The sequence below is a fragment of the Schistocerca piceifrons genome, chromosome 3 (assembly GCF_021461385.2).
Source record: "Schistocerca piceifrons isolate TAMUIC-IGC-003096 chromosome 3, iqSchPice1.1, whole genome shotgun sequence".
Taxonomy (NCBI): Eukaryota; Metazoa; Arthropoda; class Insecta; order Orthoptera; family Acrididae; genus Schistocerca; species Schistocerca piceifrons.
This window is the reverse complement of record NC_060140.1, coordinates 848,601,978-848,628,384: the sequence shown is the minus strand read 5'-3', so window position 1 is coordinate 848,628,384 and position 26,407 is coordinate 848,601,978. Positions and strand designations below refer to the sequence as shown.

The 26,407-nt window shown below is 39.6% G+C and overlaps 1 protein-coding gene across 1 annotated transcript in view; it reads left to right on the top strand.

The window, feature by feature from the left end:
- LOC124788129 (inactive selenide, water dikinase-like protein) overlaps window positions 1-13,411 on the top strand; it is a 67,158-nt gene extending 53,747 nt beyond the window's left edge. Inside the window, exon 2 of the mRNA XM_047255268.1 lies at window positions 13,289-13,411. The gene's annotated coding sequence lies outside the window, so the exon portion shown is untranslated. The remainder of the gene's footprint in view (window positions 1-13,288) is intronic.
- The last annotated feature ends 12,996 nt before the right edge of the window (window positions 13,412-26,407 follow it).

The following is a 26,407-nucleotide window of genomic DNA, read 5'->3' as shown; positions in this document are numbered from 1 at the left end:
CTGGTTGAGAGTCTGTGTGCAGAAGCTGCTGAACTACCACTGTCCTCCCGCCGTGACTTTCTCGTCGGCAGATTTGCATGCCATTTGTTTGCCATGCCTGGCAACCCATCCTATGCCGCCTCGTTCAATGACTCCTTTGACCGCCAGTATGGGACTCATCCCTCTTCTCTCTTACCCGCTGGAGTTCACGTTTGGCTCTTGCTCAGGCAGCTTAACTTCACACTGCCTACAGCTTACTCAGTGGGTGTAAACCCATCACCACCTTGGCTTTGTGCAGTGGCCTGTGTTCGCCTTGGCCTTCATTTGCTTCCTAAGGACATTACTCCAGGCCTCGCTTTATCACCTCCAGTTTCACAACCTTTGCACAGAACTTTGCGATAGTACCTTTGTGTACACTGATGGCTCCCGAACTGACCTTGGTGTTAGTGTGCCTCCGTACTGGCACAGATGTTTCTCAGTATCGCCTTCTGGAATACCGCTCAGCATTTACAGCAGAGCTCTTTGCCCCGTATCAAGCCACGCTGTACATCTGACAATGCAGGCTTTTCAATTGCCTCGTCTGCTCCCACTCTCTGTGCCCTTCAAAGCCCCTGTGTGTTGTACACCATCCATCCCCTAGTGAAATGGGTCCAGGAAAGATGTCACTTGTTCATGATGGAGCCACTGTGATGTTTATGTGGGTTCACAGTCACGTCGATCTGACAGGAAATGAGGCCGCTGACGCTGCTGCACAGGCTGCAGTCTTCGTACCTCAGCCCATTAGTTCTTACTTTCCCTCTGATGATCTGTGTCGTCTGCAGCAGGTGGTGTCACTTTGATGTTACTACCAGTCCTCCCTTCACAGAAAAAAAGCTCCGGGTTATTAAGCTTCTCCCAGCCACTTGAATGACCTCTTCTCGGTCCTCTCGCCATGAGGAAATCATTTAACCTAAGTTACATATTAGTTGTCTTCGTGTTCTACAGTTATAATTGGATGCATTATGACTCTAGTTATTTTTGTGCCTTAAAGCAAAACAGACAAACCAGGCATCTTGTCGACTGCTTCTCAACCCCACAACCTGTATTACTTGGGGTACTCAGAGGTGCTGGTGCAAAGTTAAGACTGTTCTTAAGTGCTGAAATGGCACCCGTGTCAATATGTCTCCGCGTATTGATACAGTTCGTTCAGTAGATTTTCGTTCTGCATCGTGTTGCTGTTGAGAGAACCTGATGAATTTCTCATTCTGTTTCTTTGATGACACCTGTTGTGCTATGGTGGCCACATTGATCCACTCCTAATCTAGTTCCGAGGGTACCTCTGTCAATTGCAGGTGGACAGCCAGTAGCTTGCGACTATTTGAATTAGCTCACAACCATTTTAATCCAGCTGCCTCTTAGTGTAATGTAAGCTTCCCCACAGCAGGGCAGAGTTGGCACGATGGTAGATTCTTCTGGCTGCTGAAGTGTTCATGTGATGACGCAACATGACAAATCTTGGAATAGTTTTCTGATCTTGGCAGCGCAGCAGGAAGGTTAGAGAGCTTAACAGGTACCCTTCTTAGCACACAGTTTCCCCAGGCATTTAATGCTGCACCATGTTTCCTCTATGTAGAGGTATGTAATGTATATGTGGTCTTGCAGTGATATGAATTAATAAAATTTTCCAGGACTTCCGGCTGAGTCAGGTGGTTAACTTCCCACAAGCTTTCAACCGAGTTCTCCTCAGTCATTGTCAAGTGGTAAATGACTGCCGTGTCGCTGTTGCCTCACTGTTATATAGCAGAACTGCTGGCTATGACGTCACTGATGCTGTCTTCCTTGCCAACTGTGGTAATGTTTATGTCCCTTGTCTGTCGTGCCCGCTTCATGCTCTCAGTTGCCGGGTCCTGGGCTGTGGTGAGCTACAAACTGCCATCCTCATTGATGATGTTTTCAAATATTTTTATTTGTACCCTTTCTTTTATGATGCCTCCCAAAATCCCTTCATCCTCCTAATGACAGATGAGGTTGAAGCATTCCTGATAGGTGGCAAGGAAGAGGGCACCAGTGATGTCACAGCCAGCAACATGGCTATATAACACGGAGGGTACAGCACTTGTTTACCACTTGACAGTTTCCGAGGAGAACTCGCTTGAAAGCTTGTGAGATATTAACCAACCGATGCGGATAGAAGCCCAAGAAGATCTTATTAATTTATATTGCCGTGATACCATGCATCCACGTGATTTCCCCCCTCCCCCCCCCCTTTTTTCACTCCCTCCCTCTGAGTTAAATGTTATATAACTATGTTTAAAATATTGCAAGGAAAGTTAAAACCCAATATTAGTTCTACTCAAAAGAATGTCACCTTCCCTCCGTGGATTCCCATTTGAGTTCTGGGAGCAACTCCGTAATACTTGTGTGTTGTTCAAATTTACTGGTAGCAAATCAAAAAGCCTGCTCCTAAATTGCTTTGTCATCCTTTAATCCAGCCTGATTTGTATGTCAAACACTCAAACACTAATCAGCAATACATCACACTATAGTTAAATTCTTTTATCTTGGCGGCTCGCGCATGCCTGCCCAGACGCGGGAGATTGCTGCGTTGCCAGTTGCACGCACCAAGAGAAGCAGCGCCATAGTATAGTATAGTTCGCAAACTTAACGTTTAGGAGGGAGCGCGCAGTTTATGAAGTAAAGCCACCAAGGCCGCATTAACCCTTTCACTACTTCAGAGATGTGCTCCCCGCTTTGCGCGATTTTGTCATCACCGCACTGCTCACCTGTGCAGACACATGGTGTTCCGACTGCTTTGACACACTTATCATTTGATTTCACAAAAAGTATTTGGCCCAAAACTTTGATTTTTACACATCTTCTTGACTGATACCTTCCCCCCATAAATGACTTAATTTTGTTTCGATGTTCAACACAGTTATTGTGCAGCATTAAATGTAGCAAACCATTCCACGAAATTTTGAAGAGTTTGCAGTAGTAAAAGTCCACAGCGCATACTTTCCATATGATCGATTTTAGTTGCCACTAGAAATTTCAAAAAATTACATTCAAACGAATAAAATTCATGAAATAACACTTCAATATTGTTTTCAAGTAAAAAAAAAAAAAATGAGGCACCGAACAAGATTTGAACTCTGAACCTTTAGCTTAGTAGCCCAACACCTTTACCATTACGCTAATGCAGCTCGTTGTTCAACCAGATTCCTAGAGGATTTTAATGAGTCACGCAAAATACCGACAAACGCTGTTGGTATGACTATGAATTACTCACGTTTCGTCGAAATACAATAGGAAATAAATAATTACCGCTGTTATTTATTGCGAAAAAGCGGTTAGTAAGAATGAATTTCCTTGCTGTCACCTGAATTAGGAGACTTATTGCTTATTAATTAGTTAATAGAATATGAAGAAGCAGTTGGTATAAAGAATGCTTTTTCCAAACTTTCTTTTATAGAAAGTCTGCTATCAAGACATTGCTTTTGTTCAATTACTTTATTTATGACTGAACGTTTCTAAAACTGAAGACACTCGTCCATGCTCTGTACTGCAGTCGAGCTCTACACTCGTCCATGCTCTGTACTGCAGTCGAGCTCTACACTCGTCCATGCTCTGTACTGCAGTCGAGCTCTACACTCGTCCATGCTCTGTACTGCAGTAGTGCTCTACACTCGTCCATGCTCTGTACTGCAGTCGAGCTCTACACTCGTCCATGCTCTGTACTGCAGTCGAGCTCTACACTCGTCCATGCTCTGTACTGCAGTCGAGCTCTGGCAACGTCGTTCTCTGTTCATTGGCTGACTGTGTTTTCAGATGCACAGAACTAACCTAAACACGGCCGCCGTCGTAAATGATGCGCACTTTTGTGTGCTAAATACAATCTCCTTTAGAGATGAACCACTTTCCTTAAATTCTCCTCTTTAACCAAAGTTGACTACTTGTTTGACATTTTCATTCCATTTCATACTGGTTTGCAACGTCATGCTCGGATATTTAATAAATGTTGTATCTTTCTACAGTCACTCAGCGATGACACCTTCTCTTACACCACAGCATTATCAGCAGGCTGATGCTTACCCTGTCTCCCAGATCATTTATGTTTATAGACAATAACAGCAGTCCTGTTACAATACAGTTCCATCACTTTTTGTGTAAAACTGCTATGCAAGTCAGGACCATCGTAAAACATTAGGTCAGTGAAAAGTGCAAAGTTAGGAAATGTAGGAATAGTACTAACCACTTGCTTGCACGACAAAGAGACAGTTAGGCTTGTCCATTTAGGTTAGAGCGTCATTGCCTCTGTCGTAGAGCAGTAATGTTATTTTGAATTACTCTGTGAGGTTGAGTAATGACAGTATTCTTTCTTACTGATAAATTAATAATTTATTGCTTGGATGAAGCTTGTAATTATTTAAATTAGTGAGACGGCTTGCTACTTTTCTCTTGTTTTTAAGGTAAAGTGTGTAAATTTTTAAACTTATTCAATTATTTTTTGATAACAATTTTTGGTCTTATTAGATTTTCATATTGAATGCCTTTCTCTGGGCTTCTCTGTAGATATTTGTAAATTAAATTTGTTGCTCACATGATTTGATTTAGATACTATCTTATCTTCTAATCATCTGCAAACATTATTCTTAAGTTTCTGTTGCAAATTGTCAAGTTGCCTCATCTCTGTATGCCATCTTTTGTGACTTAGTCTTTTATGTGTTGAATAGTGCTGATGATAGCAGGTGCTTCTATCTGATTCTTGTTTTATGTTTGCTGTAAGATGAACCATATAGCGTAAGTGTTATTACCTGATGTTACTCATTTCGATGTTTATCTCTGTCTCTTTTTTGTTACATAAAGAGAGAAGGTTCTATGGAGCTCTTCTCATTTCGAAAAATAATAAATAAATTCCACAAACCTATTCAAAGGACCTGTTCATTCTGTTTAATAAAACTTCAATTTCTCACCAAATAACAAAGCAGCTTTGAAAATTCTGGATTTGAGGGTAGTATCAACTTGTTTCGGTAATTGACACTTGTTTCTTATTCATTATTTATTATTATTGTTATTATATATCAGATAGAACGAGGCTGCTATAGCCTTTCTTGTAAATTTGCAATCTAATGTCTCCAGTCCATTTAGGTGCAAAACTGGTGACAAATATCTTTATGTAATGATAAATTTTGGTATTTTTTGCAGATTTCAGTTTTATTTAAGCCATTTTCTGTTATTTTCACAAAATTTCTGTTCATATTGTGGTAGTAAGCATCAAACAGTTGAGTATTTAAAAAATCCGTTTTAACAACAGAATCAGGTTGTGGTAGAGTAGTGATGAAATACTCAGACAGCAAAGTTTGTGTGGCTAAGAAAAATTCCAGATTGAGCACAAGACTCGCCGGACTGTCAGTGTCAATCTCAAAATATTTTTTCAGTGAATGTATTATCTACATTCCATTGACATGGAATTCCATTCTGTTGGCAGTGAGAATGAATAGTGCGTATTTTATTTATTCAATGTTCTTAGGAGTCTGGCCCAGAATGCAGTTGATTTCCAGTGTTGGTTGAATAATTTTAAATGTTTCTTGCAGAATGGCTGGCGCTAAGAAGTTACATTCCACTATTAATAATTTCTCTCTCTGAGCTAGTCAGTCCTATGCAAACCTTTGCATAACTGATGCAACCGAAGTCGATTTGAGCCCGCTTACTGTATTCAAACATTGATATCTTTGTGCCATTTTACCCCCTACACTTTCTTTCTTTACCAAATTGACATCTTATTTATGAACCAGGGTCATTTTATATTAAATGCTAACAGAGTTCTGTTTTTGAAATATTATTTTGTAGCTATTGTCAGTCTTCATTTATATTTTCTCTAGTATAGCTGTTTGCTTCCCAAATTGCAGAACTCGGTCAATTGCTTTCAGTGCCTCATTTTGTAACCTACAGTAATTCCATCAGCCTCGACTGATTTAACTAGACTGCTTTACATTACTCTTTTATGTTTCTCAATGTTAGTTTTGTAATCTATTTTCAAAAAATGCACTTCAGAGTCTTTTGCCATTTCCAATTACTGTAACACTAGCAGATCTCAAAGATTCCCTTTTTAAATATGTCCTTGGTTTCCTTAATTGCTTGCTCAATGTACAGACTGAATAACAGAGGTTATAGGTCATAGTCCTGTCTCACTACCTTTTCAGTTACTGCTTCCCTTTCATGTCCATAGACTCTAACTGCAGTCTGGTATCTATACAGATTGTATATAACATTTCCCTCCCTGTATTACAAAAACTTCCTCTCACTCTGTAAACATAGATTTGTCTTCCTTTAACCATCTTCTAAAGTCAGTCATAGGAGGGTCATTATTGCATTGTGTGCTCCTACCTTACTTTGTAACCCAAATGGATCCGTTAGTTCCGTCTGTCACAGATAATACGCAGAAAGTTAAATGTGTTGTATTGAGCCAATTGTAGGTGATCATGATGTCCCATAAAAAGTTAATTCAATACATTTTGTGATAAATACCACAAAAAAATAATTCATATGCCACATTGGAAGGTTTGGTTTTGGACAACTGTGCCTTCAGTGATGTGAAATTTGCATTTGAAAGCAAGGCATGGCAGACATTCTTTTTATGGAAAGTTTTTGGTGGAATCTGGATAATGTAGAAGTAAAGTAGACCACTTCACTGAAAAGTAGAAGCATTAAGCTCTTGACAGGCACACAACAGAATAAAAACATGATAGCTTATGAAAAATCCTTTAATGAGCTAAAGCACGCATATGCAACTACTCCCCCCCCCCCCCTCCCACACACACACACACACACACACACACACACACACACACACACACACACACACACACACACACACACACACCGAGTGGTCTAAGATGAGGGTGTTGTCAGGTAGGCAGCAGGTATACAGGATAGGAATGTGACATGCAGATGTGTTGAGCAGGACATTAGAGATAAATCAGTACTTCACGACCTGTGCCATCTGGATCCTCCAGCTAACACATTGGATTGCATGCGGGAGGACGGGGGTTGAGATCCTTGGCTGACCATCCTGATTTATGTTTTCCGTAATTTCTGTAAATTGATGTAGGCAAATGCCGAGATGGTCCCAGTGAAAGGGAACGGCTGATTTTCTTCCCTATTGTTGCCACAATCCATCTAATGACCTTGATGTCCATGGCATGTTAAACCCAACATTCCCTCCTTTCTTCCAACTGACCCTTCCACCCAGCAACAACTTTTTAAAGTATGCAGATGGAGTTATCCTTGTAATACCCCCCTTCATTCCTGTAATAGTTGTGTCCTCGGCCTCTGCTAACCCTCTGCACGCGTTCTCCAGCTTGTTAAAGGATTTATCCGAAAGAGAGCAAGTTTTCATTCTTTTGTGTGTGCCTGTCGATGGCTCAATGTCTGTACTATTTGGTGAATGATCTCCTTTACTCCTAAATGTTTTTTTTACAGTCCAGGGTGTACTGCCGGTTGATAGTGTAAATGGGCACTATATTTTGCCAATCAGACATGTCATCATCGTTAGAGGTGCTGATGAACTGAGTTCTCAAGGGTGCGCAGAGTTTATAACCACAGTCATAGTATATAAGATTGTCCCTGGTGTAAATTTTGATGGATTCTCTATAGCACTGCCCAAGTGTTTTGAAGTCTGCTAAAATCCTAGTACCTTCATATTCTAGCGCATGATTCTTTGACATACAATGCTCTGAGACTGCTGACTTGTTGAGATACATTGGTCCAGTATGTCACTGGTGTTATCAGCATCAGTTTTCAATGGTGCATACAGTGGTATGGAATCTGATATACTGTGGCCTTTTGCAGATTGAGCTAATTTTTGACGCTCCCCAATTATGCTGGTGTTTTATTGAGCAGGCAAAAGACAATTCTTCTTTGGTGCTTTTTCAGTATGGACCTGACTTTTTCCGCTAGCGTGCTATGTTGGTATGCAGTATAATGGCTGTGGTTACCTCTTCCTGCATGACTTCTTCGATCTCCACAGGTTGTACTGTAGTGGTGGCATGAAGAATGTGCTCAATAGGCCATTTTGCATAACTGTTTTTCTGTAGTATAGTTCTGAGATGTTCCAGTTCCTGGGGCAGACACACAGTCCTTTGTTAATGATTTCTTTTGACATCCTCATGTAACTCGTCAGTCCGGTCTCGTTCTCCACCTTCTTGGCAAGGTCAGCATTGATCTTCCTGTAGGAGTTGTCATCTAACAGGCTCTGCATCGTCTTAGTACAGTCCTTGTTGGAGAGTGTAACAGTAGTAGTGCCTTTTTCTGCATTAAGATAACAATCTCAGGGCACACTCTGGTCCGGAATGGCTGCCCTTTCTCTGATGGTAATGTTTGACTTTGTAACCTTAGTTCTCATCAGAGCACAAGTTTCTCTATGTACTTCAATTGCTTTAGGCCGTAGTTGTACTGTAACCTCTTCAGCTTTGCTGATGATGTCTGTGACTAGTATGAACAAGGGGATGGGAGCAAAGTTAAGTCTTTTCTCCAGACCTGAAACCGCTCCACCACTTAGCTGCATGTTAGCCATGTGAATAAGCCTTGCACAAGGCTTGTGGTTTTGGTTTGTCAACAAATACTCAGGGAAAAACTGAAAATGACATGTATTTTTGTAATTAAGACTTGTGTAAATTTAAGTAACGAAGAAAATTAGTGAATGGACTGTTCACAGAATTGGTTTCTATTGTGTTGCTATTTTTAGTTCAGTGCACGAAGAAATTGTGCTCTTGATAGTAAGTCCCACACAATTTTCTTTTGTGGCCTTTACAAGGGATTAAACATCTGTAGCTTTTTTGAAGTGAAAGAACCATTATAGCACCAACATTATATTAATATGCAAAATAACTCTTGTCTGTTTCATGACTTCTAGAGGGGGTCTTGATGTTCTGATATAGTGTCTAGTTCCAAATTTCTCGTGTAAGCTTTTGGGTTGTTGTTGATGATTTCTTACTCAGTTTCATGTTCTTTGTTGTATAGAATAGAATATTTTGCTCTCGTGGGGCATTTCATTTAATTGTTCACCGTAACCTTTCAGTCTATTAATAATTCATTTCTGGGACTTAGCACTAGCCTATCTGTGTGCAATAATTATTTTACATTATGCCACTCTTTGTCTTCTTAATCACTAACAGGTGTAAAATGCAATAAATTACTCATCTATGCTGGTAAGTATGTTGTTTTTATAATTCAACAGAGTGATCTGACCGGTTTGTGCTGGAATTCATTTGGCATGACAGCTTACTCTCTCATTCATATAGTTTTATCAGTGTCACTGTTTATCTACAAAAATAATCAGTGTTTGGAAATATAATAGGAATAAATACAAATGTCTGGGCATCAAGTGGCAGTAGGGGAAAACATGAATAAAAAAAAAAGGATTGTGCTAATTTTGGAACTGGCAGCAGAGGGATGAAGGGAAACGAAGTCGGATGGAGGAGGAAAAGGACTGGTGAGGTTTAAGGAATGGAAATAGTTGTGGGAAATTCACCCCGATCTGTGGACATGGGGTTACTTATTGGGCGGGATTAGAGGAAAAGACAGATTGTTGGTATCTGCATTGGACAAGATTTGAAAACTGGATAACTTAAATGTGGAAGAACAGGTAATAAGCAAGACAGAGATTACTGAAAAATATCCGGAGAAAGAGGCCAGGTGGGAGAGGTGGATGAGAAAAGTCAGAAAATATTAATAAAAAATAGAGGATAAAAGGAACAGATAATGAAAGGAAAAGCTGAGAACACAGAATTTAACATAAATTTAGGCCACATTGATAGTGGAAACCAACACAATTCCTGCATGTTAAATATATTGTGAAACAGGCACCTACACATGCTATCTGGATTCTCCCCAACATAAGTGTCTTGGAACTTAGCACGTGAGAACTGGCTTTGTGGTCTGTGCTTGGTTTTCGGCACCCGCCTAAATTTTATGGTAATTTCTGTGGTCTTGGCATTTCCATTCATTAACTATTCCTTTGCTTCACTTCCTTTTATCTTTTAGTGCTTAATGGCCTTTTCCCCTTGGCTTCACCCGCCAGGCTTCATCTGCACATGCATTATACATCTACATTGAACACACTACCTTCTCCCCTCTCTGTGTCCATCTCATCCTCCTGCCTTTCATTTCCTCATCTCCACTCTTTGCCTCTTCATCTCCTCCTCCCCCCTCATTCTCCATTTCCTCCATCCCCTCTCTGACTGTATATTCCTCCCCCTCTCTCCTTCCACCTCTGCCCCATATTCTCCATTTCAATTTAATAAAATAGGCCGACACTACTCCCACAATATGCCTGTGATGCAGGCTGCACATCAGGAGTTTGAAAATCATTTATTTGCCCCTGACATACAGGCTGCCATGCAAAGCAGATCCATAAAGCTTGGCCAGTACCACTGCAACATAAAACACCAGTCATGTAGGGCAGTCTAACAGGGCCCAGAAAAATGTTTGTTGTGCCCGTCATGTAGGCTGCCGTGCAAAGCAGGTTGATTTGGCAGGCCTATACTGTTCCTGCACAACATGCCTGCTGTGCAGGGCAGCCTGTGTGTCAGGGACTGTAAAGAAACTTTTTGCCCATATCTCCCCTCTATTGGAACTGGGTCGTTATAACCACTACAGTGCTGCTACTTGAGAGTCCAGCTGTTTCTGTGCCAAATTTGAAATCATTCCAGGGGAGGATATCCTGAACATACACTGCTTTGTATGTATAAGAACTTTCTGAACTAATTTTCCCTTTCCCCTCTCCTGTCTAACATGTATTATACACTTAGTTCTCTGCTCTTATGAAACTTTTGCAGTATTTTTACAGTGAACTCCCATCTTGCTTATTACCATATCTTCTGCATTTAAGTTCTCTGGTTTTCAAATCTCATCTGGTGTGGGTACCAACAGTAAGTCTTTCCCTCTCCTGTCCAGTAAGTTTACCCTGACTTGAGGTTTATTTGACTTCAACAGTAATTTTCTTTCATCCCTCTACATTTTCCTTCAGCTCTACTGTGTGGAGGAATCATTGGCTCCAAAATATCACACTTTTCCTCATTTTGTGTGTTTTTGTAGTATACCTCTCGTAATTATTTACAGAATTCTGTTGTAGCCAAACTTCATCTGGGCCATGTAGTAAAAGTGGTGATGAACATAGTCTCCTAGTTTTTTTTATAAAATGCAGAAGTGAGTTTTTAAATTTTATATATGCAAACAGCTATTCTTGTTAACACTTCTCCCTCTTACCAATTTTTACCATGCAGAATCTGCTTACAGTTATTTTGTTGTCCGTTTTTGCAGCAGTAGTCATAATCGAATTCTCGCAGCTTTTACGAGGGCAGTTCAATAAGTAATGCAACACATTTTTTTTCTCGGCCAATTTTGGTTGAAAAAACCAGAAATTTCTTGTGGAATATTTTCAAACATTCCCGCTTCGTCTCGTATAGTTTCACTGACTTCCGACAGGTGGCAGCGCTGTACGGAGCTGTTAAAATGGCGTCTGTAACGGATGTGCGTTGCAAACAACGGGCAGTGATTGAGTTTCTTTTGGCGGAAAACCAGGGCATCTCAGATATTCAAAGGCGCTTGCAGAATGTCTACGGTGATCTGGCAGTGGACAAAAGCACGGTGAGTCGTTGGGCAAAGCGTGTGTCGTCATCGCCGCAAGGTCAAGCAAGACTGTCTGATCTCCCGCATGCGGGCCGGCCGTGCACAGCTGTGACTCCTGCAATGGCGGAGCGTGCGAACACACTCGTTCGAGATGATCGACGGATCACCATCAAACAACTCAGTGCTCAACTTGACATCTCTGTTGGTAGTGCTGTCACAGTTGTTCACCACTTGGGATATTCAAAGGTTTGTTCCCGCTGGGTCCCTCGTTGTCTAACCGAACACCATAAAGAGCAAAGGAGAACCATCTGTGCGGAATTGCTTGCTCGTCATGTGGCTGAGGGTGACAATTTCTTGTCAAAGATTGTTACAGGTGATGAAACATGGGTTCATCACTTCGAACCTGAAACAAAACGGCAATCAATGGAGTGGCGCCACACCCACTCCCCTACCAAGAAAACGTTTAAAGCCATACCCTCAGCCGGTAAAGTCATGGTTACAGTCTTCTGGGACGCTGAAGGGTTATTCCGTTCGGTGTCCTTCCCCGTGGTCAAACGATCAACTCTGAAGTGTACTGTGCTACTCTTGAGAAATTGAAGAAACGACTTCAGCGTGTTCGTAGGCACAAAAATCTGAACGAACTTCTCCTTCTTCATGACAACGCAAGACGTCACACAAGTCTTTGCACCCGAGAGGAGCTCACAAAACTTCGGTGGACTGTTCTTCCTCATGCACCCTACAGCCCCGATCTCGCACCGTCGGATTTCCATATGTTTGGCCCAATGAAGGACGCAATCCATGGGAGGCACTACGCGGATGATGAAGAAGTTATTGATGCAGTACGACGTTGGCTCCGACATCGACCATTGGAATGGTACCATGCAGGCATACAGGCCCTCATTTCAAGGTGGCGTAAGGCCGTAGCATTGAATGGAGATTACGTTGAAAAATAGTGTTGTGTAGCTAAAAGATTGGGGAATAACCTGGTGTATTTCAATGCTGAATAAAACAACCCCTGTTTCAGAAAAAAAAAAGTGTTGCATTACTTATTGAACTGCCCTCGTATTATTATAGTGCTTGTTAGTAATGTGCATATCATGAGTGCAGTACAAAACAGTTCTAAGAATGGGTAGCGGACACACTGTGCCTGGATGTCTGGCGTTGTTTATTAGATTAGCTCATTGGAAAAGCCGTATCTGTATAGTTCTCTCTATCTTTAAGTTTTGACGCACGCTGTCTAGTTGCTTTGCTGAAAATATTCGCTACTGGTTCCTTCAGCTCTATGCTGTGTCGGCATTTGCCTTTGCTAGTGTAAACCATTAAAATCCTGCCACTTTGATTAATGAATGTTCCTTCAGTATGGCAGGTAGAATCTGCTGGCTGTTGATCATAAATGAATATGCATAAGTTAAATTGCAAAATGAGAGAAGAGTCAAGTGTATAACGTGTCATTAAATGAATACACAAATTAACTTTTGGGAAAATTTAATAATGAACTGAAGACCTGCGTAAGTTTAGGATATATTATATCATTATATATTATATAAAATTTATGAGCATTGAAATGCCTAATATCAATTGTCCTAGAAGTATATGTGGAATGAGTTGCTAGTGTGAGTTTTTGCTCATTAGAATATTTTAGTGCATATTTAGATTTGTAAATATACTGTAACTATAATTGCCCACTGTTTCTTTCCAGGTTTTCAGGAGATAGTGAAACCCTACATGATTTACACTCACAGCAACCTCAGATATCAACCTGATTACTGGAAGAAATGTTTTAAGTTCATGGGAACTTAAAAACTGACAGCACGATGTTAAGTGTCATCATGTTACTACATAAATTATCTTGTTTCAAATGTTTTTGAATCATGTAAATATTCATTTGTTTGCACACGCTGAATGAAATGAATTTAAACAAATTATCGTTTTTAGCTTTTGAACAATGATTTCTTTATTGAACTGTTGAATTAATTTCTGGTAACCTGAAGTTTATGAGGAATGTTATATTCTTCTCTAACCTTAACTGTCAGAAATTCTACAAGTAGAGCAAGAAATTTATAGCAGTGTGTTCATATTTTACTGACTGAATGCCACATTTAGAGATATGACTTTTAGGACTGTGGAAGTTGATGTAGCCAATTGTGTATATAGTAGACCATTATTCTGTCCTGGTTGAAAATAGCACTCTCCTGTTGTGCTTCATTATATAGAGTATCAATAAATGCCATGAACATTTTTTGCATTATTTTAAGAGATAATTGAAATATTGAAATAGAAAAAATATGTAACAAATGTTGAAAGTGTAGATCTGAAAGAAGCTTTGCTTTTTCTGGTGCCATCAGAGGGAGCATATACATTGTTAGAGTGGTTTATATTTGCACATATTTTTTTAAAATCCTTGCCTTGTGCATTTCATATTCTTAGCTTAAGCAGTTACATTTTAGAAATAGCTTATTTTTCACATTAGTATTATATCAATCATATTATCTCATTTGTAACTGGAGGGAGTTGAAATATGTACTATGCCTTAATATCTTCAAGGTATTGCATTTGAAGTAAACTATGTGACAGTTTGATAGTATGGCAAGACGATTGACTGTGTGGAATTCTATCAAAGACAGAAATTTATTTTGAGAGAAGTGGAAGTTACTTAGAGTATCAGATTTTAATATTAGAGTCTTACATTTATGAAGTGATTCCTATTCTGAATTTAACCAACTTTGTTTTCAAATATATAGTTCATTTCAACATGAATTTCTGTTAAATGTTCTGTTGGTTTAAATTGGATTGGATTTTATGTAATTATAGGGATGTAATACCTAAAATCAGAACAAATATCCTACAATGCTTATAAGTTCTGCTTATATCGTTATTTGTGTTGATAAAAGATTTATTTACATATTGACAACTTTGCTGTTTGATGTATTTTGTGTCCCTCTCATGCTTGGTTATGTAATGTTCTGATTTTGTTACATAGTTCGTAATAATACAATAAAGTTTGTCATATAACATTTACTTCAACTACAGAAAGTTTTGTTTTAAAATGTAAGAATTTTAATGTAAGATTTTGGGCAAGCAAAGGCTAGAATTTTAAGACAAAAATTATTCTGGGAGGAAAATAAAAGTAAACTGTGAAAAACAAGTTGTGTTTATTATCATATAAATAAAAGTATAATAATTATTAATATTGTTACTTGGAAGTGTCATTGTCATTATGAACATTTATGTAGGTGGAAATAATTTATTACGTGATTCGCTTTGGAACAAACGCAAACTGAATTTTGTGTGTAAGGTTCTCTATCGTGCGCAGTCTTCCTTATCTGCCTCCTATGGCATTTTGCTAGACATTTGTGACACTTGCATTGATTAAACAAACCCATGGTGAATTGTACAGTTCTTTAAACCTTTTATAGCTCTTCTATTGGTCTGACTTGATTAGGGTCCAGGATAAAGGATTGGCTGAGTGAGGGTTTTGTAAAAATCTTTCTTGTAAGCTGTGTAATCAGTGTTGCCTGTTTATCTGTGTTATTTACATTCGTTTACTCATAATTAGCAGCCAATCTTTGCTCAGTGTGCTGATCATCTGCAAGTTGATCCAGATTTTGTAGTGATTCCCTAACAGTTGTAACTACTTTGTCTGCAAACATCTTCATAAGAATACAGATATCCACCAAGTTCATATGTACAATCATTAACAGCAGTGGCATGGTGAACCCACTTTGAGGAATGCCAGAAGCATCTGGAATTTTATGACATGTCTGATGATGCCTCTCAATTAAGAAAGACATACTGAATACTGTTTACTAGGAAGTCATCTGTCTTGCCTTGTGTGTTCTTAGTATTTTGTTTACTGGGTGATGGCTTTCAGGAAGTAAAAAAAAATACAGCATCTACCTGAGCTCTGCTATCTGCTGCTTTGTGCAGCTCCTGAATGAACAAAGAAAGCTGGATTTCACATGATCAGCACTTGGTGTAAACCACTTAATTCCTACATACTATTGGTAATATCTCCAGAAAACTTGTAGTATGCAAGTGCAACATATGTTCCATAAATCTATAAACAACAATGTTAGGAAAAGAATAGATTGCTACTCACCGTGAAGATTACCTGTCGAGTTGCACACAGGCACAATGAAAAAGACACATATTATAGCTTCTGTCCACAACCTTCTTCAGTAAATAAAACACACACATTCACACAGACAAGCACACATGGCCAGTGCCACTGGCAGCTCTGACCAGAATGATATTGTCAATACGAATAGCAATCTAGAGTGGGGTGGGGAAGGAGAGGGGTAACGGTACAGGTGGGTGAGAGAGCTACTTGGCAAGGCGTTGCATGTGCAGCACTTGGAGGTGGGGTGTAGGGGAAAACATGGTGAGCGGAAAAGGAAAGGAGCAGAGAAGGGGAAAAGACAGTCGGGTACATTGGCAGAGGGCAGCACATGAATAGGGTGAGGGAATGTTGTTTTAAGGATAACACAATCTCTGCTCCTGAAATTATTTTGATCTCAATCTTTGGCAATATGCTGTTCCCACACCCTCCATCCAACAATTTTTGCCCCCTTGTCCTGTCGCCTCCTCCCTTTTCGCATTCCCTCAGCCAGGTACCTGCCCATTCTGTCCCCTTCCCCGCTCCTCTCCTTTTCCGCTCCTGATTTTCCCCTACACATTCCACTTCGCGATGCTGCATCTGGCAGTTTCTAGTGCCTGCATGCCCCACCAGACAGTGCTCTCCCCCCAATTGTACCCTGCTATACTTCCCCCTTCTCTGCCCCACTCCAGAATGCTGTTCACAGGACAGCCACATTCCAATCGGAGCAGCTAGTAGTGGTCGTGTGTGTGTGGGGGAGGGGGGGGGGGGGTTGCACGCACACTTCTTTGTTTAAGAAGGTTTGAGCCGAAAGCTAGCAGTATTTTCATCATGCCTTTCTGCAACTCAGTGGGTCATCTTTACAGTAAGTAACAATCTATCTTTTTCCTAATGTTTTTGATAGTCCAACTTTGAGTGTCCATAATTCTATAAAACAGTTTATAAAAGTGAGAATGTAATATACATATGCTAATCATTTGATAGAATACTGGAGACATGTCAAAGTATGGTTAATACAATTTCAGTTATATAAAGCTACCATTAATAAGATCCGAGTTCTATTTATGCATTAATGCAACTTTTTTGTGAAAAGATACCTTTACATATTCACATAAGACAATTTATAAACTGCATTCTGCTCAAATGTTCAGTTCATTGTTCATGAAATATTCAGCTGAGTAGTAGCATTGCTGAAGCAGAGTATCATGTAACTTTTGTTTCAGTGAATCTAGGTTGATATGCAAAATGTTCTTGGGTTTTGATTGGTTATAAATTTTAATTCCCAAATACTGGGGAGTTTCAGCATAGGAGTTTAAATGCTGAGCAGGGAGCATAAAATTTTCTGTATTTATTATGAAAAGGATAGTTGCTATTCGCTGTACAGAGAAGATGCTGAGTCACAGATAGTCACTACAAAAAGACTGTTGGAAAGTGAGCTGGCCTTGTTGAAAACACGCATGCGTGCATGCAACCACAGTGTCTGGCAGCTGGAGCCAGACTTGGCCAGAGACTGTGGCCGTGTGTTTGTGAGTTGTGTTTGCAGCCCCCTCCCCGTGTGTGTGTGTGTGTGTGTGTGTGTGTGTGTGTGTGTGTGTGTGTGAGAGAGAGAGAGGGGGGGGGGGGGGGGGGGAGCGAGGTGTTGCTGGCTGAAAGCTCACTTTCCAACATATGCTGAGTAGGAACTATCATTTTCATAATATTGTTACTTTCCATCATGGAATCTCCATGGTTTGTTTTTATATTTCTTGTCTTATGAGTGTGATCAAAGCAGTTATTCTTGCATATTCTAAATTGATACACAAAAAAAAAAAAAATATCATAGATATACAGGGTGTTACAAAAAGGTATGGCCAAACTTTCAGGAAACATTCCTCGCACACAAAGAAAATATGTTATGTGGACATGTGTCCGGAAACGCTTACTTTCCATGTTAGAGCTCATTTTATTACTTCTCTTCAAATCACATTAATCATGGAATGGAAACACACAGCAACAGAACGTACCAGTGTGACTTCAAACACTTTGTTACAGGAAATGTTCAAAATGTCCTCCATTAGTGAGGATACATGCATCCACCATCCGTCGCATGGAATCCCTGATGCGCTGATGCAGCGCTGGAGAATGGTGTATTGTATCACAGCCGTCCACAATACGAGCACGAAGAGTTTCTACATTTGGTACCGGGGTTGCGTAGACAAGAGCTTTCAAATCCCCCCATAAATGAAAGTCAAGAGGGTCCTTCCCAGTCGCGAGTCATAGGCTGGAATGTTCTGTGCCCCCTAAGACAGCGATCAATTGCTTTGAACGTCGTCATGTCGGGACCTTTGTTCTGGTAATCTGTCTCGATACAAACGTACCACGCCACGGCTATTGATCCGTGCTAATCCATACATCAAATGGGCATCTGCCAACTCCGCATTTGTAAACATTGCTCTGACTGCAAAACCACGTTCGTGATTAACACTAACTTGTTGATGCTACGTACTGATGTGCTTGATGCTAGTACTGTAGAGCAATGAGTCGCATGTCAACACAAGCACCGAAGTCAACATTACCTTCCTTCAATTCGGCCAACTGGCGGTGAATTGAGTAAGTACAGTACATACTGACGAAACTAAAATGAGCTCTAACATGGAAATTAACCGTTTCCGGACACATATCCACATAACGTCTTTTCTTTATTTGTGTGTGAGGAATGTTTCCTGAAAGTTTGGCCGTACCTTTTTGTAACACCCTGTATATAGAGGGTACTGTTAATGATTTCCAGATTTTTATACAATGGATGACATGATTTCCTTGAGTGTACAGCAGACATTTCTAATAATTCTTTTCTGTAATTTCAGAATGCGCATCAGGTCACTAGAGTTTCCCAAAAAAAAAAAAATACCACTGTACCTTACAATTGACTGGAAGTAGCTATGGTACACAATTTTCTTTGTGTCAATGTCAGTGGCATTTGACAATATTTGCATTACAAAGCTACATAGTTTGTTTACTAGATATTCCACATGTTTATTCCCATTTAAATTCGGTTCATTGTAAAAGTTTCATAGAATTCACGTCTAGAATTTGATTTTTATGGTTTATCAGTTTCGTGGGGTGTTGACTGTTTTGTTCTGAACTGGATCACACGGGTTCTTGGGTTGAAACCATGTTTCTAAGTGACCTATTGTACTGATGATACTGACAGGAATGTTCTCATGCTCCTCAAGTAATACAGATGTGTCATCTGCATTTATGTTGATTGACAGATCATTAATGTAGAATAGAAACAAAATGGGTTCTAGGATAGAAACTTGAGGGACACGTTATATTACTGTCTTAGTATTTGGAAGAATAATTTGCTGCATTTGTAGAGGCATCTACTCTTTGCTTCTTATTTCACATGTATGAAGTAAGCCAGTGTAGAACACTACCTACCCCTAATTCCATACTTGTCAAGTTTATGGATAAGAAGTGAGTGATAAAAAGAAAGCTTTTGAGGACACAAAAGATCTTTGCAACTTTATTTATATTGTCTAGTGATGTGCTAATGTTCTCCACAAACTTGTTAATTGTGTCTATGTGCTTTTTCCACACTGAAAGCCACATTGGTTTTCCAAAATCTCGTATTTTCCAGTAACCTTCACTAAACCAGAGTTCATTTAAACAAAGGACTTCAATATTTTTAAACTTGAACAAAATTTGAAGCTCATCTAGTTTAGAACTTTCATCATCTGAGTATTCAGCATATAATCCATTTAAATTTTAGTGCATGATATATGCAACCTAGTCTCAGCTCTACTTAACAGTTTTAGATTTACAATTGGTTGGAACTTGTTTAGATTCTTTAACATCCCCTTATTTCATATTGTACCACAGGTGTCAGTGAACATTCTACTATATGTTTCGGAACCCAGTCTGTTAAAATGTAAATCATCTTTCTCCAACCATTTATAATTTAAGAATTTACTAGAATCTATAAATACAGCTCCTACCCCATTACAGTACTCCTTGATTCTGGAATTTATTCTCACTATGTACAGTTTGCTCACTGATCTGTATATTATGTCACTTATTACAACCGTAGAAGCTTTGTAGAAGTCTATTGCTGTTGGAATAATGTTACTTGTCTCACCGGTGATTTCTACCGCAGCAGGGCAGCCCAAGCCACACCAGTCCATTCGCCAAATAGCTTGTCGTTCCAAGAGCGGCTTTGTCTGCACATTTCAAATTGGTCATGCATTGTCATTCATAAAAATGAATTCAGGCCCAAATGCACGTCAGAAAAGACGCACATGAGTACGGTGTCACAATAACTTTAATCGGAGAGTGTGCCGTGTTCAGAAGATTTCTAGGTCAGTACGCCTATGCAACATTATGCCTCCCAACACCACAACATCTGGACCCCTAAAACAATCATTTTTGACAGTGTTCCTAGTTGCATTACACGTTCCCACCTCTCGCCATATGAGGGTATGTGCTGCACCCAGTAACAATGTCAAACATTCTTTTGGTGGTTCAGCTGTTATGGTGTTGGTAGGCATTATGTTGTGTGGACATACTGACTTCTAGATCTTTGAGCATAGTAAACTCTCTGGACAGTGTTATTGTAAACCTGTTCTCTCCCTTGTGCATCTTTTCCTAGATGCATTCAGACCTGACATTTTTATGATGGCTGTGCATGACCAATCCAATCTGGCCAGGGCGAGCAGCTCTTGGAACAAGAGGACATGCGGTGAATGGATTGCCCCGCTCGTTACCCTGACTTGATATATCACAAGCACATGTGGGATGCATTTGGGAGAGGTGTTGCAGAATATCCATATACACCAATGACCATCCAGCACTTGTCAGCTGTGCTGGTGAAGAAATGGAATGCCCTAGCCGAAGAACTCCCTACCAACCTTGTGGCCAGCATGAGAACACATTGCAAAACAAATTTTCATCTATGGTGTGTTGATCACTATTAAGAATCATGTCCAGTATTTTATAATATCCAGGGAACCATCGTAAATCATGGTGGTTTCAGTGGAATTGTCTTTGAATAAATGAATTAAATTCTCATTGTGTTTTCTTTCAGAGGCATTCTGTATATTATACTGTAGCATTTCTTTCTATTTATGGCTGAAGTTTCATCAAGCTGTGTTACTTGGCAGTAACATATCATTGCGGAAGGTATTTTTGTCCATAAGTTTCGCACACCACTGTAGTAGGGAAAGTTCTGCCAGAATAATTTAAGAATAAAGGACACCACTCACAAAAGCAGTAGTGTTAGCTGTTGACAAGTACACACTATAGTGTGCCCTCTACATTTCTACAGTTTGGTAAGTGGTTTCCTTTGCCCTTAAATTATTTTCATTATAGGTCTATACTATGTAGACAATACAGCAGAAATTTAACTTCATAGCTTCCAGCACTTGCAATTATACTTTGACGACAACCTCTGGCTGGTTAAAATTAGTTACTGCATTTCGAAATGTTTGTTATTAGAAGAAGATGGTCACTTATTATCCGTTAAGTCATATTTTTCCAAAACTTTAAATCCTGACCTACCCCCAAAAATAAAGGGTTCCAGTGCATATAAGAATTCATGTGTACCTAATGTTTCGATGTTGTACTTTCGGATTCTAGGATGTTGATGTTCTGTTATATACCTCCCAGATTACTCTATATGCTTTTTGTAATTAAAATGAAAGGGCAAGGTAGAAATTTCGTGACTTTGACAGAGAAAGGCCATGTTACACTCACGCTGTTGGCTTCTTTGGGACATGACAATCCCATGCCGCTCTCACTATCTGCCTCCTGTTCTTCCTGTCTTTTGCCACTTCCTCGCATTTAGTGATACCCAGCATTCTGCAGTCTGAGATCGCCTTGTGTTACCATCTGCTTCTGGTCTTCCAGGGGGTCTGGAGCCTTCCATCTTCTTGTCATATATCTGATGCACTATTCTGTCCTGGTCCATTCTAACATGGCCTGCCCATTGCAAATTTCTCGCTTTGGCGATGCTCGCTAACAAGGGTTGGTCAGTTAGCTTAATTAGTTCTTCATTGGATCTCCCAGATTTTTCTGTACGCTTTATTTAGGAAGGTTTGGTCATGCTCCATACTTCAGCTCTGTATAGCCTGATGATTGCTTTGTAGAGTTTCAGCTTGGTTTTCCTCATCAAGAGTTTGGGAATAGAAGTTCTTGGAGGGAAAAGTAAACTTTATTTGCATTCCATAGTCAAGTTTAGTGTTAGACTTGTCTCTTATTGCAGTCAGTTATATTTACACCTGTCCGCCCCTCGTGGTCTCGCACTAGCGTTCTCGCTTCCCGAGCACGGGGTCTCGGGTTCGATTCCCGGCGGGGTCAGGGATTTTTCCTGCCTCGAGATGACTGGGTGTTGTTGTGTCGTCTTCATTGTCATCATTCATCCCCATTACGGTCGGAGGAAGGCAACGGCAAACCACCTCCATTAGGACCTTGCCTAGTAAGGCGGTGCGGGTCTCCCGCATCGTTCCCCTACGCTCTGTAAAGAAGCATGGGACTTCATTTCGTTTCCATTTTTATATTTACACCTAGACATTTAGAATTGAGTGTGTTCTTGGAAGTGTCATTTTCTATGTGAAGGTTATCACATTGCCATGTAGTCATATTTTCCTCTCATATGATCATGTATTCTCTGTCTTCTTCAGTAATTTTTAAACTTATTTTCATGCCTGTTTCATTTAGTTTCTTGAACAGTTTTTCAGTTTTATCACTGTTACTTCCTATTGGAACTAGGTCATCTGCTTAGACCAGGATATTTTTTTGTTTGTCAATGATGCTCTCATTTGTTGCTCATTTGGTTTTTCTTACCAATTTTCCCCTGACAAGGTTGATAATAAGTGGGGATAGAATATCACCTTGCTTCAGTCCAGTTTTGTTCTCAAAAGTCTGATAGTCAGCCACAGTATGTCACCTTGCTTGCTGCCTTCTCCATATGTATTTTGACCAAGCTGATGAGTTTCTTGAGAATTCCATATTCTGCCACGATTTCCCATACCGTTTTTCTGTGCACCGAATTGTAGGCTTTTTGGAAGTATATGAACAGGTAATAGATGCTCTTATATTACCAATTTTTTTCATTGATGGTCTTGATGCAGAATATGCTGTCTATTGTTGATCTATTTTTCTGAAAACCATTTGATAGTCCCCTGCTGTGCCCTCAGTATAGGTGGTGAGTCTTTGTGATATTAAATGTGACAGTACTTCGTACGTGGCTGGTAGGAATATTAGTCTGTAATTCTTGCATTTTCATTTATTTCCTTTCTTGTGTTTAGGGACAATGGTTGATCCCTCCATTCATCAAATCTCGCCAAATCTTAAGGATAAAATGAAACAATTTTTCATGAAATTTATGACTAGACCGCGGATTTTTAGGTCGTAAGAAAGTGTGTTTTAGGCACCCAAAATAGGGTCCTTCAGTAGTTCATTTAGATTATATAAAACCTAAAATAGGCTCTAATAAAAATGATGCAGAGAAAATAAAAATAAATTAAAATACACAGTGTTGACAGTATGAACATCTCATCAGTCATTAAAACAAGGAGAATGAATATTTACACAGTTACAGAGCACAGCAATCTACAACATTAATGTTGAACATAACTCCAAATATTTTTGAGTTCCTGCAAGATAAAGATCTCCGTAAAAAAGATGACCATAGCTTCACAATAAATAACCAAAATCTTTTCTAGGTTTTCTTGTGAAAAACTGTGGCGCTAGTCAGTCAGAATCAATTTATACGCTGGAAAAGAACGTTCTACATCAACAGATGTGACAGGAGCGTACTTCATTTTCGGCAAATGTTGAACAGGAATGCTGCAGTCAGGAGTGCTGGATTTTCCACTAAGTATGTCAGCAGCTGCACACAACTCCTTCAGGCCAGTTTTCTTCTGCAAAACGGTCTGAATTTTGCCCGTACTTTTTCCCCTACTTCACATGGCACTTCATTAATTTTCATTTTGACTTCTTCAAGCAGAGAAATATTGTCGTAGATAGGTCTCCCTGAGCCTTCTAAGTGTAAAATTATTCTTGCCATAAATGTGTAGTGGGCCCTAGTGTAAGATAAGTCCCGTTTTAAAGAAGAATCTTTGAGTAACTCCATTGCTGCAGTTACGGATGCAGCATCCTCCGGTATAGTTTCAACCACCTTCCGGACATTTGAGTGATGCGTACTATAGTATTCTGCTGCTATCAGCCACGTGCCCCAGTGGGTTACAACAGGCTCTGGCGGCAATGGGACATCTGGAAGCTGTTCTTTGAATGCCTGTATTCTTGATGGTGCCTTAACAAAAATTTTCTTCGCCATAGATATTACTTTATTTACTTTAGGAAATTGTAGCCTTACTTGCCCTGCTATGCGGTTGATCCCATGCACTACACAAGTTACATGCAGCATCAATGGGTAGAATACTTTTAATACTTGAAACGTTGCTATAATATATGCAGCAGTATCAGTGACGGCCAGAAGCACCTTATTCTCATCCACTACGTTTGGGTATAACACCTGAAGCCCATTGTTTGCAAGCTGTTTTGAGTATACCAAATGAGCCCTGGATGGAGCATCTGGATCTAGCTTGCCAATAATCAGGTTTGCAATATAACGGCCAAGACTGTCAGTAGTTTCATCCATAGAAATCCATATACAAGATTCTCCAACATCTTCTCGGATTCTGTGCAATGCAGCATTGTAAGCTGAATCCACATAATTCTTACGTAATGTTTACTCTGCAGGAATAGTCTGATGGCAGTACTTCTCGAGAAAACCTCTGAAAATAGGGTTTTTTAGTTTGCGAAAGGGGATGTTTGCTGCCACAAGTGCATGACACAAATCACTGCTGAACTTGTTTTTTTCAGAGGATTCACCAGATTTATTGATTAAAAGAATTTGCTTCAATTTAACCTAAAGATCCGTGATCTATTTTTTACATATGAATAATAAAACACCTATAAAGAGTATTTGGTATTAACCGGGTTAGCGATATAAAAAAAGACCGAAGTGTTAGGCAAATACGAAGCATGAGCGCATATCAACTAGCCGCCTTGCTGCACGCTGGGCAGAAAATATTTTTTTTCCATCTGTTGTATAGTGTGGAAAAACTTGAAGCCACTGTCTTATGTAATGAAATATGCACTTTTTAAGATATTAAAGCCGAAATAAGCACTAACGTCGAAATATGCTTTTTTAGGTCCTATAGAATTAATGCTATTAAGTGTAAATAGTCATGAAATGCATAAATACAAAATTTTATGCAAATAGGAACTCAGGAACAAAATAGGTTTTTACCTAAAATCAGCGGTCTATTTATGACCACCATATTTCAGCAATTCCCCTGGTGTTTCATCATTGTCTGCCACTATGTGGTCTGTCAGTTTTTTCAAACTGTTGTTTACCTTGGGCCTGTGTAATAAGTTGTCAAAATATTCCTTCCAAGCCTTCTGTATATCATCTGATCTAGCGATAATGTTTCCATTTATATTGCCAATAGCTGCTGTTTGCAGTTGACATCCCTTTCTGCTGTTATTGACAGTGCCATTTATTTTGCGAATGTTGTTTTCGTTCTGGTCATTATCAATACTCTCTACCGTGTACTTCAGTTAAAGCCTTTTTCCTCTTTGTAGGGTCTTCCTTGTGTTTCTCTCTGTAGGTGTGTTCTGATTCTTCGTTTTTTTTCTGTCGTGTAGCGATGCCTTCCTAGCTGTGATGTGAGCTGCTACCACTGTTTTGCATATATAATGTTGAATCACTTCTTTCATTCTACTTCTGGTAATGTATTTTCGGCTGACTCTTAAATTACTTTCTTGAAATTAATCCAGAGTACAGTGATTCTTTAGTCTTGCTTTCATTCATCTCTTCTGTTTTTTGTCAAGTACTTCCAATCTGAAGCTCACTTCCACTTGTTACTGACTAGTTTCAGGATTGTCCCTCAATGGTTGGACATCATATGCACTGTGCATCCTTTGTGCTTTCTGTGATTTGTTTTGAGGTTGAGTTCCATAACCACAAAGTTGAGTCATAGGCTACGTTGGAACCCCAGTACATGCAGATTGCTGATTGTACTCCATAGTCTGAGATCAATATGTGGTTGATTTGGTTTGATGTGTCTCCATTTGCAGAGTACCATGTCTCATTGAGTGGAAAGTTTATATTTCTAACATTTGTGCTTTCTGATTCAGTGATATGGATCATTCTCAGTCCATTTAATTGGTTTCATCATAGAGGCTTTCATTACCTGTCATTGGTTCCAAATTTTCTGTTTCCCTATCTTGACATTAAACTTTCCCAGTACAATTTAGGTGTCATGTTGCAGTTGGTTGTCATACACACTCCCTCCAGGTATTCATAGAAATTGTCTTTTACATCATCTTCTTTGTTGTTTGTAGGTGCACGACTGTTGACAATCGACCTTACACCAGTATATGATATATTCTTTCATTAATTGCCTCAAACTGATAACTGTTTCAACCAGCTCCTTTGAAATGAGAGATGCTGTTACAAATTCATGCTTTTCTGTTTGTGCACCGCTGTTATACATAATGTATTGTCCTTGGTTCTGCATGTATTCTCCAGGAAATCTTGTTTCTTGAATTGCAGCAATTGTTACTTGTATTTCTTTATCTTGTATTGCAATCTTTGCATGTTTCCAGGTTTATAGAGACTCCTTGCATTCCATATACCAATTCATAAGTCAGTTTTTTGTTTGCCATGTCATCATA